Raw genomic sequence first — 19,042 nt, 5'->3', positions numbered from 1 at the left:
CTTTTCCTCAGTTAGTGAATAGGGAGTAAAGTCTTTGTTGGATACTTTACCTTGCAGAAATGGTTGTTCTTCTGGTGGTGGTTTGGTCACCGACGGTTTTGTTGCAGTTGGGGTTCGGTTGGCGGTTTATATTGTCAGCTTGCTTTTCCTACCCATGCTTCAAACGCCAGCTTATTTTGCCCGCTTGTCCCCAACGCTTCTTTTCGCTGCCCTTCTCTGCTTATCGATTTTTGCCATTCGTCTCGTCTCGCCTTCCCATTTGTAGCCCTGTGTGTCCTGTGTGTGTTCGAATTCGGGTCCCGTTCTCCTCCCGCATCTGGCCCCCGGTGTTGTAATGGGCGTCCTTGGTGTCGAGCAGTGCCGGGAGGGAGGAGAGGAAGAAGAGAGCCAGCGAAGAGGTAAGAGACAAGAGACCTTGGCTACCGTTGGGCCTACAATTATACCCGGTTCTTCACCCCTTATCTGCGCGCCAAATCAGGTCAGTTCTTTGTTTAATTTTGGTGGGCTCGTCTAAAGTGATTACAGTCATCCACTTTAACTGTTTTTTGGGGCGGTTGTCTCCTTGTTTAATGGCTTCAAAATCCTGGCTGTTTGTTATTTCTGAAATTTAATCATCTTTTCCTGGCTTGGTAGCTACCTTGAGCTGTTACCGATTATTTATGCAAAAGGTTAATGGCCTCAAGATTAGGTCCATCCTGAGTCGATCTGTTTCAAGATGAAGAATGCATATTCTGTGTTTACCTAGCTGTCTGGATTTAGAAAATGACAAAGTCTTTCACAGATCCATATCTGTAAGGTTTCGTTTAAGGATTTCAATGGGTCTGAATTCTACAGGGCCTTGCTTTTAAAACCCTGCAGGCCTTGGTCACGAGGTTTCAGAAGCCATTTCGGGTACTCTTTTTAATAACTGGTCCATATAGGGTCCCTTTATCCATAACTTTTGGGGAATGTGGGAATTTTGAGAACCCTACACTCTCTCTCTGTCTCTCTCTCTCGCTGTCTCTCTCTCTCTCTCGCTGACTTTCTCGCTGTCTCTCTCTCTCTCTCTCTCTCTCTCTCTCGCTGTCTCTCTCTCTCTCACCATTGTAAGATTCGCAAAATTCCCACATTTTCCCCAAAGTTATTAATAAAAGGGACCCTGCATGGACATTTTAAAAAGGGTACCCAAAGATGGCATCCGCACCTCATGACCAAAAGCCTGCAAGATTTTTAAAGCTTGGACTCTGTAGCAGCAAAAGTCCTTTTGGGGAAATCGAAACCTAAAATGCAGTTTCTGTGAAAAAGCACTTTGTGTTTTGGAAACAGACAGCAAACATTGAATGTGCATTAAGCCAGATCGTAGACAAATCAAAACCAGTTAGGCCTATACTTGAGGCCATCAAGTTGTCTGCATAAAAAATCGGAAACAGCTTATGGGAGCCGTCAAGGCTGGACAGGCCGATTAGAATGCATTAATAACAATACAGCTCAGACATCAGGCCATTAGGTGTGATAAACGGCCATCTAAAAACAGTTAGTTTAGATTGCTACAATCATTTAAACCAGCCGCCAAAATTGGAACAATGAACTAACCTGATTTGGCGCGCAGATAAGGGGCTTCAAAAGGAGTATAACTGCAGGCCCCGGGTAGCAATCTCTCTCTTGTTCTTGCCCTTGTTCCTGCTCTCGTGGCTCCGGCCTCTTGTGCTGCCGCCGCTCGAACTCGTGCCCTGGCCTCGTGACAGGTTCTCTCCTCACTCCCCGTAGCAGAGTATTCAGCAAACAATTACACCATACCCATCACGGGGAAGGGGAACGAGACCCGAGTCCATAGCTACCCAGGACACCCAGGCTGCAAAAGGGGGCGAGACGAAAGTGAGTAGGCAGCCCAGGACTTGTATAGTAACCAATCGAGACGAGACGAAAAGAGACGAGGAAGACGGTAACAACCTGATAAGAGCAGAGCAGGGCAGCGAAAAACATACTGATGAGGCCAAGCGCCCAGTTATAAGCTGGCGCTTGGTGAGACAAACATCTTGTTGAACACTGCGAAAACTCAGGTGTCCACGCCACGGCGAATAGACTGGCGTTCTCACGCTTGGGTAGGAAAATCTAGGCAGTAAAAACTGCCAGCTGCTCTGTAGGCACAACGTTGCCACCGACGACCGCCCAAGGGAGAAGAAGAGGAGAACCCATCGCGACGAGATGACGATGGCAGCGGAGGAGAAGAAGGTGTGTCGCAGCGGCAGCTCAAGCACTGTGCCCCTGAAGACCACGTGGCGACGGGGTACCTAAGAAGACAGAGAACCAAACCTCAAAACCTGCACTCGTTAACAGTTGGCTTTGCTTTGGATTGGTGAGCATGAATTCTGGCCCCTCATAGCTTAATCTAGTTAGGTATAGGGGGTGACATAGTGGTTAGCACTGTTGCCTCACAGCGCCAGGGACCCGGGTTCGAATCCGGCCTCAGGTGACTGTCTGTGTGGAGTTTGCACATTCTCCCCGTGTTTGCGTGGGTTTCCTCCGGGTGCTCCGGTTTCCTCCCACAGTCCAAAGATGTGCGGGTTAGGTTGATTGGCTATGATAAATTGACCCTTAGTGTTAGGGGGATTAAATACGTGGGGTTACGGGGATAGGGTGGGATATGTGTTGGTGTAGGGGTTACGGGGATCGGGTGGGATATGTGTCGGTGCAGGCTCGATGGGCCGAAATGGCCTCTATCTGCACTGTGGGGATTCTGTGTCTTCTGTGTGGGATAAGGATAAGGGGATTGTTAATATAGTTTGTTTTCCCTCGATGTGCCATGTGTTCCCCATTCCCTGTATAAGTATAGTTATTTTGTATTTTCCCTATATTTTTATACTAGTAACTTCTCGTAAGACTGTTTTAATTTCTGTTTTAATAAAATCTTGGTTTTCTTACATCCAAACCACCTGTCTACTGGAGTTTTCTGTATCGCCGCCCGTACCTAAGTCCGGTGTCTAGAAACCAGGGGTGTGGGAGCGATTCGAACCGCTCACAAACAATCAGGGGCATAACTGACTGGGCACACGCGCCACACACGCCACCCCCTACAGAATGGCAACCGCGGCAGGACACCGGCAACAGGGTAGTGCGATACAGTAGACAATGGTTCGGATGAGCAAACCATGACGGAGGAAAGGATTTCTGATTATGTGTTTAGCAAGGTGAATATCACTAAGAAGTGGATCACCACTCTGTTAAGGGCTGGGCATCCGGTAGATGCAGCAGGTAAGTGGACAGAGGAAAAGGAACACAAGAAGTCCTTAGAGAAGGCAGTTTGGCTGATGTGTTGCAAAAAGCAGTTCCAGCTTTTGGACAGGCTCGTTGCAGCACAGGCAGTCGAGTTAAGGAGTCAGCCCTGGAGATCCAGGATAAGGCTCTAGCAGGGGAGAAGTTATTGGTAGCTTTGCAGGCCCTGAATCAGGAGAGAGTGCATTTAATGGGAGAACACAAGGCCCAGTTGGAATACCTATGGTGCCAAGTCCCCGAGGCCAAGCGAAATGAGTTAAGGTTGCGGGAGAAGAACGCCCGCAGATTAGGGAACAGGAAGAGAAAGTACAGGAGGTAAAGGCAGTGTACAAACTAGCGAGCGAACAGGGGTTTGAGGAGGCAGACCACGGCCCCTGTAAAGAGCGGATAGAAAATCTGAGCCGGGCCCTCTGGAAGGCAAAAGGCATGGTATGCCTCATAAGCCCAAAGACAGGTCAGGAGGATTTTATGGGGAACGAGGGGAGGACAGATACAACGTCACTGGTAGTGCTTAGGGATGACCTGGTTGAGAGAGAGGAGACCTCACAACCACCACCCATAGCGCCAAGTTTCAGCGAGGTTTGGCAGCAAGGGGGGGTGGAGCCAGGGGTGGAGCCAGAGGTGGAGGCGGAGGTAGAGCAACCCCCGCCAGTGAAGTTGGAGCCGGGACCGATGTGCCCAGCACGGCATCGGAGTTTCGGCCCACCCGTCGATGGCGACGATGAGGGACCCCTCCAAAACCAGTTCGTATTACCCTTTAACACCCAACAGCTTAGGGCTATGGTCAACCATACCCCAAAGCTCTCCGAGACGGGGGACCCCTCGATCCACTTCAGGGAAGTAGAGCAGGCAGCCAGCGTCAACGACTGCGATGGCGCTGAGCAGGCCAAGATGCTGCTATTCTCCCTGGAGAGTAGTCTCCTCCAATCCCTCTCTGACGAGTGTAAAAGGGGGCAGAGCGGGTACGAGGAGCTTAGAGATGCGGTTCTGGAGGCCATGAGAATGAATGAGGGAAGTCCTTTCTCCCGTGTGGAGAAGACGGTCCAGCTCCCAGGGGAAATCCTGCAGGCTTTTGCGGACCGGCTGTGGCCGGTGTACCGGAGGGCCTGTCCGGGGACGCCGGACCGGGGTTCCTGAATGGAGATTTCCTGGCCCATTGGTTCCATTGCCTGGTGGCGAACAGCTTGCCACAGGTCCGGGCCAAGGCAGAAGTCTGGTTCAACCCCAAAAATCCCCAGACCACCGAGCTTACGGTGATTAGGCAGCTAACTCTGGCCTATAAAAATGGTAGGGGAGCCGATGCACACGATGGAAAGGTGCATGAGGTAAAACCCGGACCGGGTAGGAAAGAGTGGCACCAGGAAGGGAATAAACCCCCCAACACAAAGAAGAATTGTTACTGGTGTGGGAAGGATGGTCACTGGCGGAAGGAGTGCAAAATCCCTTGGAAAGATAACAAGGGAAAGAATTCCACAGCCCCAGCCCAAAAGACAGAGACAGGAATCCCTTCTGCAGAAGTTGAGTCACTTTTGGACGCCATGAGGTCCTTATTGACTGGCCAGGGGAGAGTAGCAGCCGTTACCGGTGCTCTGACCCCATCAGCCCCATCCAACCCACAGCCCTGACTAGAGCCAGCGCAGCCTGTTTACCTGTGTTCTCACCGATACGATGAATGGAAAAGACCCATCTTGGAGATGGAGGTAGAAAAGGTGACGGGGACCTATCTGTTAGACACGGGGACATCATGCACCGTGGTCTACTCAGCTAACCCCACCACCTCGCCTCTCTCTAACGGGGTCCCATACAGTCTGTCGGGGTTCACAGGTAAAGAACAGGCTGGCTCGTTTTCCATCCCACTCGCCATTCGGTTATGACCGCTCCGCTCCAACTGGACCTGTGTCCTGATGAAGTGGGAAGTGGAGGGTGGAAGAGGGGTCCTGGGAGCCGACTTTATTGTAGGCCACGGGATCCTAGTAGATTTGAGGAATCATTGCCTATGGGGGGCAGGTAAAGTAAAGAACGGTGAGATCGTAGTAATCCCAGGAAAGGAAGGGAAGGGGACCCTCTGCACCATGAAGCCCAAAGAGGATTATAACGTCGGGCTTATGGTCAGTAACACCCCACAGGAGTTCCAGACATTTGTGCAGGCCCACCTAGCCACATTTGCCACTCACAAACACGACTGCGGGAGGGTCAACGGGTTTGAGGTCAGCGTAGACCCGACCACAGAAACAGAATAACTTCCCCAGGGAAGCAGAGCCAGATATGGAAGCAGCCATGTCTTCTTTAGTACAGCAGGTAGTGCTGAGACCGATAGCTACCCACATGACTTCTCCATTATGGCCGGTCAGAAAGCCGGACAATTCCTGGAGGGCCACGGTGGACTATCGGGTGCTCAATAGTAACATCCCAGCCTGTGCACCCACAGTAGCAGCAGTTGCCGACCTGATAGGAACTTTTCCAGCATCCACGACCACTTTCACGGTGCTGGATATTTCCAATGGGTTTTGGTCCATCCCTGTAAGGAGGGAGGATCAGTACAAGTTTGCCTTTACATTTAAAGGGCAACAGTACACGTGGAACTGCTTGCCTCAGGGCTTCCACAACAGCCCCAGCATTTTCCATCAGTGCATGGCAAACAGTTTAAAGTATTTTAGCCAGCCCAGACAGTTGGTCCAATATGCGGATGACCTGCTCCTGTTCACCAATTCGAAAGAGGAGCATTGCCCGCTATTGGCCGAACTGCTGGAGCTGCTGGGCAGAAGGGTTTCAAGGTAAACCCCAAGAAAACGCAGATCGGCCAGCAGGAGGTGAAATTCCTCAGCCTGACCGTGCACGCTGGAGAAAGGGCCATAGATAAGGCTGGGAGGGAGGCGGTACAAGAACTACCAGTCCCCGACACAGTCACGGGTGTGAGGTCGTTTCTAGGGCTAACCGGGTACTGCAGAGACTTTATTGAGGACTATGCAGCCACCGCAGCCCCTCTGCTCCGACTCCTACACAAGGTGGTGGAGTGGCTCTGGGATGAGGGTTGCCAGGCAGCATTTGTCAGGCTCAAGAAAGACTTGCTGACCCCACCAGCTCTAGGGGCCATAGATGGGGGGAAAGAGTTTTTCTTGGAGGTAGCAGCCAGCGGGGACAGCCTGAGTGCTGTGCTGCTCCAAGAGCGGCATGGCCGGCTGCGGCCGGTGGTCTACTCCTCCAGAATACTCACGGATGTGGAGAGGAGCTACTCCAACTGTGAGCGGCACCTCTTGGCTAAACATTGGGCTGTGAAGAGATCATTGATCTTCACAGGCACCTCTCCCATCACCCTCCTCACCCATCACACACCCACCCAGATGCTTCTGGACAGGAGGATCAAGGATGGAACAGTGAGCAATGCCCGCATTACCCGCTAGACCTTGCTCCACTCACAGATGGATATTAAGGTGAAGGGTCTCTGTGAGCCAAAGCTCACAGCCAACCTGGTATATCCTGGAACAGCTCACCGGTGTTCCATAGAAGGGGTTTGGGAAGTAAACGGGCCGGGACAAATCCCACAGGCCGCGAGATCTATGTAGACGGTTCCAGCACGGTATCTGCTGGCGAGCGTCTCACGGGGTGTGGAATTTATGACCCAGCGGCAAACATTGCCCTGGCGATTAAGCTCCCCAGCACCATGAGCGCCCAGCAGGCTGAACTGTCTGCTGTGGTGTACGTTGTTACACACCCCGAAATCTTCCCCACCCCCTACACGATTTGCTCGGACAGCATGTTCACGTGCAATTCGTGTATGGAGTACCTGGCCATCTGGTCCCATCGCGGATACACCTCCGCTGATGGGAGACCCCTCACAGTAAAGCCCCTGCTGGAAAAGATCCTGGCAGCAGTGGGGGAGGGAGGGGAGGTTTTCATCCACAAGGTGAAAGCCCATTCCTCCACAGAACCCCACGGCCAAGGCAACCAGCAGGCTGACTTGCTCGCCGATGAGGGTGCCCACACAGACACTTTCTGGGAACCATTTGGGTCCAGACCCATGGCGGCGGTTAGAGGTAGGGACTGGACCCAAGGGAGAGTAGGAGTAGCGTTAGCCCCGGACCTTAAGATGGTCCAAGCCCAAGACCCCGTCCTCAAAGCGGTCCTCAGTGCAGTCCCTGAGGGAAAAGGGGTAGAGGGTCTGTACGGCACAGCAACCCTCTCCGTCAAAGGGGGTATGCTGTTCCAGGGGCAACAGTGGCTTGTGCTGCAGCAACACTGGAGGGAATGCCTTCAACTGGCCCATGAGGGTCCAGGAGCGGGGCACCCCGAGCCTGAGACCACCTGGCAGCGGGTGGAACAGGCGGGATGGTGGCCGGGACTCAGGGACGATGTCCGCGAGTTCTGCGCCGGCTGTCTGGTGTGTGCTGCTAACAACCCTGACCCCCACAAAAGGAAGGTACCTATGGGACACGTCAGGAGGGTAGAGGGATCATGGCAGTCGATACATGTCAACTACATCGGGCCCCTGCCCACCGCCCAGGGAGGCTCTAAGTACTGCCTAGCCCTGGTGGATGTGTTTACCAAATGGGTAGAGGCCTTTCCCTGCAGAACAGCCACAGCTCTGGGTACGGCCAGGATCCTGGTCTGGGAAGTGTTCTCGTGGAGGAGACTACCACAGTATGTGGAGTCTGACCAAGGGAGTCACTTCACCGGACAGGTGATGCAGAACACCCTTATGCTGTTAGGCATTGAAGGGAAATGGCACGTAGCCCACAACCTGCAGTCATCCGGAATTGTGGAACGTATGATTCGGACCCTGAAGGATAGATTAAGGAAGGAGACGGTGGAGTCGCCCCGTAAATGGGCCGAGGCCCTACCGTTGGTTTTGATGGGGATCCTGGCCAGCCAGTCTAAAAGCACTGGGTATTCCCCGTACGAGCTGATGACTGGCCGGGTTATGCAGACCCCACCCATGTACTAGCCCCGGTGCTCACAGAGGGTCAGCTCAGGGAGGTAAACCGGGACAGGTTCGCCCGAAACCTCTTTGAGCACCTGAAGCAGGTCCACGAGCAGTCGGCTGGGAACGTGGGAAGGCAGCATCGGAGTAACCGATTGCTGCTCGAACCGAGAAAGCACCACGAGTGGGAAGTAGGAGATCAGGTCATGGTGAGAAACTATGCCTGAGTGGGGAGTTTGGAACCATTGTACATGGGGCCCTGCAGCCTTGTAGATAAATCCAGCCACATGATATGCGCCGTTAAGATGCCCCAGCGTACAAAATGGTTTCATATCAACCAGTGTAAGCTGTTTAGACCTGAAAGGGGAAAACAGACAGTTGGGGTAGGGTCTGAGGATAAAGATCCTCAGCCTGCAGCAGGAGCAAGTTCACAGACTGCACAGGCAGGTGCTGTGGCTTGCTTAAGGGGAGGGGCCATCCCGCCCATCGATTTGGACACTCCCTCACTCTTCTGGGATCCAGATGAGGGGGAGGGACCTAAGGGCAAAACCCCGCCCCTAACCCAGGTGTAGAGGGGGAGGGAACTGAGGTTAAAACCCTGCCCCGGACCCAGCCATGGGCCTTGGGGGCAGAGACTCTCAGCTCGCAGCAACAGGCTGTGAAGAGTTACCTGCCCCTAGCCCAGGTTCGGGAGAGGTCAAGCCTGAGGGAGCAGCGGCTCGGATTAAAGGCCCATCAACCAAGAAAGCCCCACCCGCCAAGGCCCCCAGAAGGTCCCCACGGACGCCCCAGCCGAGAAAGCCATGGTCACCAGTGATGTGCCTCAATAAATCCGAGACTCGATGTTAGCGAAACAAAACAAGGCTTTTATTGACTTAGAAGGTAACACACAGAGGAGAATGTATCTTCCATCCAGACGTCTGCCGTACTGGATGTGCTGCAGGCTGGGCCAGCTTACATAGGAGCCAGGTATGGGCGGAGCCCTACACACAGTACAATACAATGGAAATGAAACTGAAACCAACCACAGTCACAGGCAGAGAAATACTGATGAGTGATGAATGGAATATTTCATCACATTCACCCCTTCTATAGATTTAGTCTGTTCGGGGGTTTGATAGTCCTCTGCGACCGACGTGGCTGTTGTGGTACCGCGGGTGTCGGCTGGGTGTCCCCGGTGGCCTCCTGGGTCTCTGCCGGGGGTGCCGCCAGGGTTGTTGAAGGGGTAGTTGGTGGGGGTACCGTTGGTCGATGTTCTTCCGGGGGTGATGAAAGAGTAGTGGGTGGGTAAGAGTTGCTGTGGTCGTTGTTGCTGCTGTTGTTGTGGTTGTTGTCGTTACCGGCTGGGGCGACGTCTTTTATGGACACGGTGTCCTCCCTTCCTTCGGCGTGCCGGACATACGCGTATTGGAGGTTGGCGTGGAGTAGGTGCACTGACTCCACGAGAGGGTCCGTCTTGTGGCCCCTCACATGCCTTCGCACGAATACCGGACCTGGGGTGGAGAGCCATGACGGCATGGATACGCCTGAGGTGGATTTCCGGGGAAAGACAAACATTCGCTCATGAGGCGTGGCATTAGTGGCAGTACACAATAGCGACCGTATCGAATGGAGCACATCTGGGAGGACTTCCTGCCAGCGGGAGATAGGGAGGCCTTTGGTCCTCAGAGCTAGAGTGACTGCTTTCCATACTGTCCTGTTCTCTCGCTCCACTTGACCGTTACCCCGGGGGTTGTAGCTGGTGGTACGGCTCGTGGCGATCCCCCTGGACAGGATGTACTGGCGTAGCTCTTCACTCATGAAGGACGCCCCCCTATCCGTATGGATGTAGCTCGGCATACCGAACAGGCAGAACAGGCTGTTGAGGCATTTAATGACCGTGGCGCTGGTCATGTCTGGGCAGGGGAAGGCGAATGGGAACCGAGAGTATTCGTCCACAATGTTCAGGAAGTAAACATTGCGGACGACGGACGGGAGGGGGCCCTTGAAATCTAAGCTGAGCCACTCAAAGGGCCGTGTAGCTTTGATTAAGTGGGCTCTATCTGGGCGGTAGAACCGAGGCTTGCACTCAGCGCAAGTGCGACAGTTCCTGGTCAGGGACTGAACTTCCTCAATCGAGTAGGGTAAGTTGCGGGACTTTATGAAGTGGAACAGCCGCGTGACCCCTGGGTGGCAGAGGTCATTGTGGAGGGTCTGTAGCCGATCCCCGGTGGCGCTGGCACACATCCCTCGTGAGAGGGCGTTGGGGGATTCGTTAAGGGCCCCTGGCCGGTAAATGATGTCATAATCGAAGGTGGAGAGCTCGATCCGCCACCTAAGAATCTTATCATTTTTAATCTTCCCCCTCTGTTTATTATTGAACATAAACGCTACCGACCACTGGTCGGTAAGTAGGGTGAAGCGTTTGCCGGCTAGGTAGTGGCGCCAGTGGCGCACTGCCTCCACGATGGCTTGGGCCTCCTTTTCTACGGAGGAGTGTCTGATCTCGGGCCCTTGGAGGGTCCTCGAGAAGAAAGCTACGGGCCGCCCCGCCTGGTTGAGGGTGGCCGCCAAGGCAAAGTCAGACGCATCACTTTCCACTTGAAAGGGAGTGTTCTCGTCCACTGCCTGTAGCGTGGCCCGCTCAATATCCTGCTTAATGCTTTTGAAGGCGGCATGGGCCTCAGCAGAGAGCGGAAAAGAGGATGCTTTCAAGAGGGGGCGGGCTTTGTCGGAGTAGTTCGGTGATCCTCCTTTGCGATCACGTTGTGTAACTTTAGACAACTTAGTCTCCTGCTCCCGGAGTCCTTATCATTCTCCTGATCTTCCGAACTACTGTCTGTCAATTTCTTTACTTTCTTGTACTTTTCCTTAGTAGTTCTTGTAGTGTTAGTTTTCTTTCCCGACCTGCAGACTCTTGCTATGTGTCCCATTTTCTCACATTGCCTGCATACTTTGTCCTTAAACCAGCAGTCCTTCTGATCATGGGTTGCTCTGCCGCAGCGATAGCACATTTCTGCTCCATACGCCATTTCCTTAGCACTGTATTCTTGTGGTTTCTGTTGTATTTCTGCAGCTCCCCGTGCTGCTGCTTCGTAGGATACTGCCATGCTGAAAGCCTGTTCGAGCATCAGGTCCTTTTCCGAAAGTAGTCGTTTCTGGGTTCCTTCACTCTGGAGCCCGCAGACAAACTTATCCCGTAAGGTATCTGCCAGTCCTGCTCCGAACTGGCAGTGCTTCGATAACTTGCGTAGTTCCGTAAGATAGTCAGCATTGCTCTCATCTTTGTGCTGGCTTCTTTTATGGAACTTGAATCTTTCTGCTATCAGCAGCGGTGTAGGGTTTAGGTGTTCCTGTAAGATATTAACAATTTCTTCAAAACTGTTCTCCATTGGTTTAGCTGGGGTAATTAAATTCCGCAATAGGCCGTACGTTCTCGCGCCCATCAAATTTAATAATACCGACGCCTTCTTTCCATCGGCCACCTCATTTGCCTTGCAGTACACTTCCATTCTTTCCACATACGTGGTCCAGTCTTCTACCTCATTGTTGAAAGCAGTGATACTGCCACTTTTCGGCATCTTGGGTGAATTAAAATGGCGCCTCCCACGCTTTTCCTTCTTCACCAATGGATAAAAAATGCCACCTCCCGCACTTTTCCTTCTTCCCCAATGGAATAAAATGGTGCCTCCCGCGCTTTTCCTTCTTCCCCTTGCTGCCACGCTGCTCCTAGCATTCTGCAGGGTAATGGCAGCGACCCGCGACTTCGGCACGTCTCACTTTTCCTTCCCCTTGTTTTATTTTCGCTACGCTGCCCGGTTCTTGAGCACCGACCGCGCCCTGTGCGCTCTACCCTCTATCTCTCTCTTTTCCTCCAGATGACGCTGCACGGCCCCTTTGCAGAGCCGCTTGATCGAGCTCAAGCCCGCCGCAGTCCGGAAGGGTCAGTGCACTACCTGCCACCAGCACGATTTGCTGGAACACCTTGACTGGGGAGCCAAGACCAGCTCTCCACAGCCTCTCCTGCAACTCTCCGAACTCCGATGGATCCTTGGGCGGTTGCCCGTGGTTGACGCCTGTTGTTCTGACTTCGACCTCCAAAAGCTTCTTCTCAGGGAAAGATCCCCGTGAGGTGATGCAGTACTGCAGGTAAGTTCGAACCTGTTCAACGCCAGTGTAGTGTCCGAGTATAAATAATGCACGGACTGCAGGAGAACAATAATAACAGGTATTTACTGAACAGAGGGTACTCTTTTATTTGGATCCAAAAAAAACCAATTCGACTGTAAATAAACAAAAGTTCAACTGAAGCTTAACAAACCAAATTACAATTTGGTTTTCCATGTTGATGATGCACTCCAGTCCCCGCGGCGCCCACCGGTCACGGAAATACTCAAGCGCACCGGCGGACACCACGTGCTCCATCTCCAGGGCCACCCGGGCGCGAACATGGCCGCGGAAGAGAGGCAGGCAATCCGGCTGGACGACCCCCTTGACCGCCTGCTGCCTGGACCAATTGATGGTTCTTTTAGCCAGGCCCAGGAGCAGGCCCACAAGGAGGTCCTCCAACCTATCCGCTCCCCTCCGCACCGGGTGACCGTAGATCAAGAGCGTGGGACTGAAGTGCAACCAAAAATCGAGGAGCAGCCCCTTCAAGTAATGAAAGAGGGGCTGCAACCTCTCACACTCTATATAAATGTGAAACACGGGCTCCTCCAGGCTGCAAAAAATGCAGGCGGCCTGGGAATCCGTGAACCCACTTAAAACCTTATTGCACGGGACCGCTCCATGCAACACCCTCCAGGCCAAGTCCCCGATGGAACAAGGGAGTGCTCCCGCGTAGAGAGCCCTCCATTGGGGACCTCCGCCACCGCCGGTCGGCCAGATGCCACGCCAAGGCGTGTCCGGATGGTAGACGAAGGTGGCAAAGTGGAGCGTGTGCAGGAGCAGCCCGTACAGGAAACCCCTCCGCGCGGAATGAAAAGGCACGGAGGGTATTTCCTCGAGACGGCTCAAGTTGTGAGGTGTCGGTTCCCGAGGGGAGTGTCGGGGCCGGGCGCCGATGAGGAATTCCGTCCGAACAGGGGTAAGCTCGTACGGGATCGCCCCACGTGCTTGAGCCGCCTCGACACACCTAGTGGAGTCGGGGCCCAGTGCCGCTTTTACCGATTCGATGGTTTCGACCGCTAGCCGGACGTTGGCCCAGGACAGGCGCCGCGCCAGCTCCTCCGGCGCCATCCAGCCCGCTCCTCCGCCATCGAGCAGGTCCCCGACTCTGGTCACCTTGCCAGCCACAGCGCTACCCTCCGCCAGCCGCCCGAACCTGTGTTCGTGGAGGTGTGGATTCCTGAGCAGCGGCTCCTGAAGGAGAGCCGCCGCTCCTGACTGGGGAGAGCTCCGCCTGGAAGCGACGTAGTTCCAAACCCATAGTAGTTCCTGGTAGAAGACAGGCAGCTCCCGCAGGCCGGCACGCCTGCTGCCCACTTTCGCAAACAGGAGCTGCGTGTCGTAATTGAGGCCGTGCAGCTGGCGGAAGAAAAACGTCGCCAGCGCACACCATCTCGGAGGATTCTCGACGTACAGGTATCTCTGCAGCGTCTGAAGACGGAAAGTCGCAGCCTGGGTGCGAAGGCACACCAGCGCCTGACCGCCCTCCCTAAGTGGGAGACGCAGAACCGCGGCAGAGACCCAGTGCTTCCTTTTGTCCCAGAAGAAGTCGATGAGCTTCTTCTGAATCTTGGCGACAAACGCAGGGGGAGGGATCAAAGTGACCAACCGGTACCACAACATGGCGGCCACCAGCTGGTTTATGACCAGCGCTCGACCCCTGTAGGACAATACTCGGAGCTGTCCTGTCCAGCGTCCTAGGCGAGCGGTGACTTTGGCCTCCAGCTCTTGCCAGTTCGCCGGCCAGGCGTCCTCGGCAGGGCTAAGGTAGACTCCCAAATAGAGGAGGTGCGTGGTGCTCCAGGCGAAAGGCCTGAACTCCTCCGGCAGGGAGTCCACCTGCCACTGACCCACCAGGAGTCCGGAACATTTCTCCCAGTTGATCTTGGCGGAGGATGCGTCCGAGTAAATCTGCTGGCATTCCCGCATCCTCCGCAAGTCAGCGGGATCCGTGACCTTGAGGAGCACGTCATCGGCGTAAGCCGAGAGGACCACCTCCACGCCCGGCCCTTGCAGAGCCAGTCCCGTCAATCTCTTCCGCAAGAGGCGCAGGAAAGGCTCCACGCAAATGGCATATAACTGACCGGACATGGGGCACCCCTGACGCACCCCCCTCCCGAAGCGAAGGGGCGCCGTCAAGGACCCGTTAACTTTAATCAGACACTCCGCGGCAGCGTACAGAAGTCGGATCCGGGCGACGAAATGCGTCCCGAACCTGAATGCGCGCAGAGTCCCGAAGAGATACTTGTGATCCACCCTGTCGAACGCCTTCTCCTGATCCAGGGAAAGGAAGGCGGCCGACAGACCAGCACTCGGAGTGGTGGACCAGGTCCCGGACCAGATGGATGTTATCATGGATGGTCCGGCCCGGGACTGTGTAGGATTGGTCGGGGTGGATCATGTGGGCCAGCACGGTGCCAAGGTGAGCAGACATGGCCCTGGCAAAGATTTTATAGTCCGTGCTGAGGAGGGAGACCGGGCGCCAGTTCTTAAGGAGGCGGAGATCGCCCTTCTTAGGCAGCAGAACAATGACCGCCCTGCGCCAAGAGAGGGGCATCTCCCCGGTCGCCAAACTTTCCCCCAGGACCCGCGCGTAGTCGCCCCCCAAGACGTCCCAGAATGCCCTGTGCAACTCCACGGCCAGCCCGTCCAGCCCCGGGGACTTTCCCCTAGAGAGCTGGCAGAGGGCGCCGGTCAGCTCCGCCAGGCTTAGCGGAGCGTCCAATTTTTCGGCGCCCTCCGGGCCGACCTTCGGCAGGTCCTCCCACAAAACTCTGCGCGCATCCTCGCTGGGCGGATCCGGAGAGAACAGAGCCCCGTAATAGGCGCGGGTCTCCACGCTGATTCCCTCCGGATCCGAGACCAGAGATCCATCGTCGGCCAGCAGCCCCAAGAGCTGCTTATGGACCCCCCGTCTTTTTTCCAGCGAGTAAAAGAAGGGGGAGCCGCGGTCCAGGTCCCACAGGAGCTGGATCCGCGACCTCACGTACGCGCCTCGGGACCCGACGAGCTGCAGGTCCTTCAGCGCGCCCTTCTTCTCTTCGTACACCTTCCGCAGGGCCGGGTCCTCGACGACCTGCCCGAGACAGGACTCCAGGTCGAGCACCTCCTTCTCCAACCGCCCGACCCGGGCCTCCCACCTCTTGGTCGACCCCTTCGCGTACTCCTGACAAAAGAGACGGATGTGAGCCTTGCCCACATTCAACCATAGCCTCAAGGAGGGGAAGCCCCCCCTGCGTCCTTCTCCAGTCGGCCCAGAATCGATGAAACGAATCCCGGAACCATGCGTCCTCCAGCAGCAGGTTGTTAAAATGCCAGTACGCGGAACCCCCCCGCGCGCGCAGCGGAGCGAGCTCCGCCCACACCAGGTGGTGGTCCGTGCACGGCACCGGCCGCATGGAAGCTGCCGGAACGCAGGAGACGTACGCCCGGGAAATGTAGAGGCGGTCGATTCTGGACCTTCCTCCCCCAGACCTCACGCTAGTGAAGTCGCTGGAGTCGGGGTGGAGATTTCGCCAGACGTCCACCAAGTCGAAGGACCCAACCAGGTCCCTCAACTTCTCCATCGCCGCCGGGCTTCGCGGGGGACCCGAACGGTCCCTCGCCTCGAGGGTGCAGTTAAAATCCCCCCCGAGGATGACGCACTCGCCCACATCGACGGAGCCTAAAAGAGTGGACACTTCTTCGAAGAAGCGCACTTGCTGCGCACCGGTCTGAGGGGCGTACACATTCACTTGATGGAGCGGCACGCCCCCCAGGCGAACAGTGACCTGGAGCAAGCGGCCCGGCACGTGCTCCTTGACCCCCAAGATCTCCGGCTGAAAATGCGGGGCCAGCAAGATAGCCACCCCGCTGGAATTGTTGGAGAGGTGACTCATGCTGACCCCTCCTTGCCACTCCAGGAGCCACGTGGCTTTGTCTCCCGGAACGGTGTGGGTTTCTTGCAGGAAGCACACCGCATACTCCCCGTCCCGAAGGACCGACAAGTTATTGAATCTGCGGCGTGCCTCCCTGCTGCCGTTGATGTTGAGGCTGGCTATGGTTATCTTCATGTCAGAAGCATAGTGCAACCTCTACCTACAACTAACGGGGGGAGGAAGCGCGGCCGCTAGTCAGCCGCCACTTCCTCAGCAGCCTAGTGAGAAACGTTCTGAGCCGACGCAGCTCAAGCGGGTTCACGCCCATGATCTTAACGGCGGCGCGGACGGATACGATGAGCAGCGCCAGCTCCGACCACCTGTCGAGGGCCAGCCGGACCTTCCCGCGCTGACCCAGGCACGTGGCCATAAAATCCTGGAGTTCCTTTACGGGAATGAGGGGAGACTCGGCAGGGGGCACGAGGTCGTCCACCGCCTCGTCGGCGCCGGATTCCGACTCGTCCTCAGTGCCCATCACCGAGTCCCCATCCTCCTCCAGGGGGTCGTCCCCAGCGGCCGACCCGTCCACTGCGCAGTGCGCAGCGAACGGCTCGGCCGCACCAGCCAGCCCCGCCTCCGCCAAGATCCCACCCCCAGGATCAGCGGCAGAGGATTTCTCCCTGTGCTCCTCTAGGGGTGCTAGGCCAGAAGACGGCGGCGGTTCAGAGCTCCCCTCCGCCCCAGACACCGGAATGACCGGAGAAACCGGGGAGAGAACAATTCCCAGCTCCTCCAATACGTCCGGCACCAGAGACGTAGCCAGGGGGCCATCCTCCACCCCGCCACCAACCTCCGACACAGCGGGTGGGGTGTTCTGAATTAAACCCTCTACCAGGTCGAGCAGCCCCTGGGAGATGTCCGGGTCACATTGGGCGAGCTCATTAGCCTCGAGCTCACCCGACCCAGACCCCAGGCCGCCCGACCCGGCGAGGGGTAACGGCACCGATAGAATATCGATTTCAGTCTCCACCGCGGGTTGTTCCGCGACCCCCCCCATGGCCAGGGTCCCGTCCCCACCCCCGGGAGGCACGTGCTGGACAGACACACCTGCCTCAGCCTCCCGAGGGACAGGCGACCCCTGGCGATCGCCGGTGATGGTGACAGCGGTGGGGGGGTGCGCAGCACCCGCGGCGGGCGACGACTCCCCCTGATCGGAGGGACCTTCCTCCTTCCGGTCCTCCTCCTCTTCCAGGGGGTCGCGCCTTCTTTTTAGCGTGGAGGTAGCGAGGGAGACCTCCATGTCTGCAAAGGCCTCCTCCTCAACTCCCTCCGGCGGAGCAGGTTTGTCGGGTTCCTCGGGCCCGAGCCTGGCCGCAGGTATTGGCATTACCGCTGCGGCGGTCGCAGCCACAGGCTCAGGCACGAGGCCCCTCCCGCTCACATCTGCCCTGATCAACTCCACGAGGAGCGCGGGTGTAAGGGGCTCAAGGGGCAAGGGCTCGCCATCCACGGGGGGACCCGCCCTAAGGTGCTTCTTTTTTCCCCGTGCCTTCTTTCCGTCCAGACACGCTCCCTTCCCCCCGCCGGAGGCCTTGGTGGCATCGGCCCCCAACGTCAACCGCGCATCAGACGTACTTGACGCGCGGGCAGACCCGGGGGGAGGAGCAGCGGCGGCGCCAGCCTCGGCCGCACGAGATGATCCAGTGGCCTTGGAGGCAGGGCAGTTCCTCCTGATGTGCCCCACCTCCTTGCAGGCGTGGCACCGCACACCGTCCGATGTCCGAAAGGCGCGGTAGGCGGTCCCCTCGTGGTGGATGATGAATGCCCTGTCAGTGTCCTCCTCCCGCGCCAACTGGATAAGCAGCTGGCGCCGGAAGGAGAAGACGTGGCGAAGGCTGGCCTCCCAGAAGCCGAGCGGGATGGGTGTGATCCCTGACCTCACCTCCCCAAGTTGTCGCAAATGGGGAAGGAGGAGCTCACCAGGAACATAGGGCGGGACGTTGGAAATGATGATCCTCTGCACGGTAGCCTCGAGAGGATCCACCGGCAGGAAGGTCCTGCCCACGGTGAGCCCCTTGGTGACAGCCAGGGACACCGCCCTCTCCGACCCCAGGAAGAACACAGCCTTCCCATACATTTTCGAGGCCGCGACGATGGCTGAGGGGCCGACAACCCCAGCCATGGCCTTGACGCAGGCCTCGATGTTCATAGTGGGGTGAGTGTAGCTCTTCACCCCAAGCTTTTTGGTTATCAGTCTAAATGGTGACGGGGCAGCAGAAGCAGCGGGAGCAGCTGTAGCTGTGGCTGCCGCTCCCGCATAAGTCTTGGCTTGCCCCGCCACCGGCGAAGATGTAGTTGCCATTCTGGGGTTCTTTTATAAGGGCTACACTCACCCCAAGTCACAGGCCTGAAGGTGTTAATGGCCTCGGCTAATATATATATTTTTTGTCCTCTATTGAGCAGAGGGAGCTGATTAAAATAAGGACACACCTCTCCCCTTATTGATTTAAATTGGGAGAGGGGCCTTCTCCCCTCTGCTCAATAGGCAATTAATAAAAAAGATGAAACTAAGGTGCCTTGGAGAAACAGGCAGAGAGAGACAAAGAGAGAGAAAGAGGGGGTGTGTGGGAAGGAGGGAGGCCGCAAAGGGCAGTGTTGCCACTCAGGATGGTGGGTGGGTGTTGGCAGGGGTGCACTCTCCGATGGAAAAAGTCTTTGTTGGTGGTGGTCTTCTGGCAGGGGGAAAAGATGTCTTCACCTGGGAAAGCTGGAGAAGCCCAGGCTCAGTCCTGCAACAGGTCTTAATGATGCAATTTAAATGAAATTAAAGACTTCACCTTGGGCAGCTCCAGCTCTCCCAGGGCAGGCA

Source organism: Somniosus microcephalus, unplaced genomic scaffold (assembly GCF_052327205.1).
Source record: "Somniosus microcephalus isolate GS21.2 unplaced genomic scaffold, FLI_Smic_1.0 scaffold35, whole genome shotgun sequence".
NCBI lineage: Eukaryota > Metazoa > Chordata > Chondrichthyes > Squaliformes > Somniosidae > Somniosus > Somniosus microcephalus.
Note: the sequence above shows the minus strand (reverse complement) of the source record.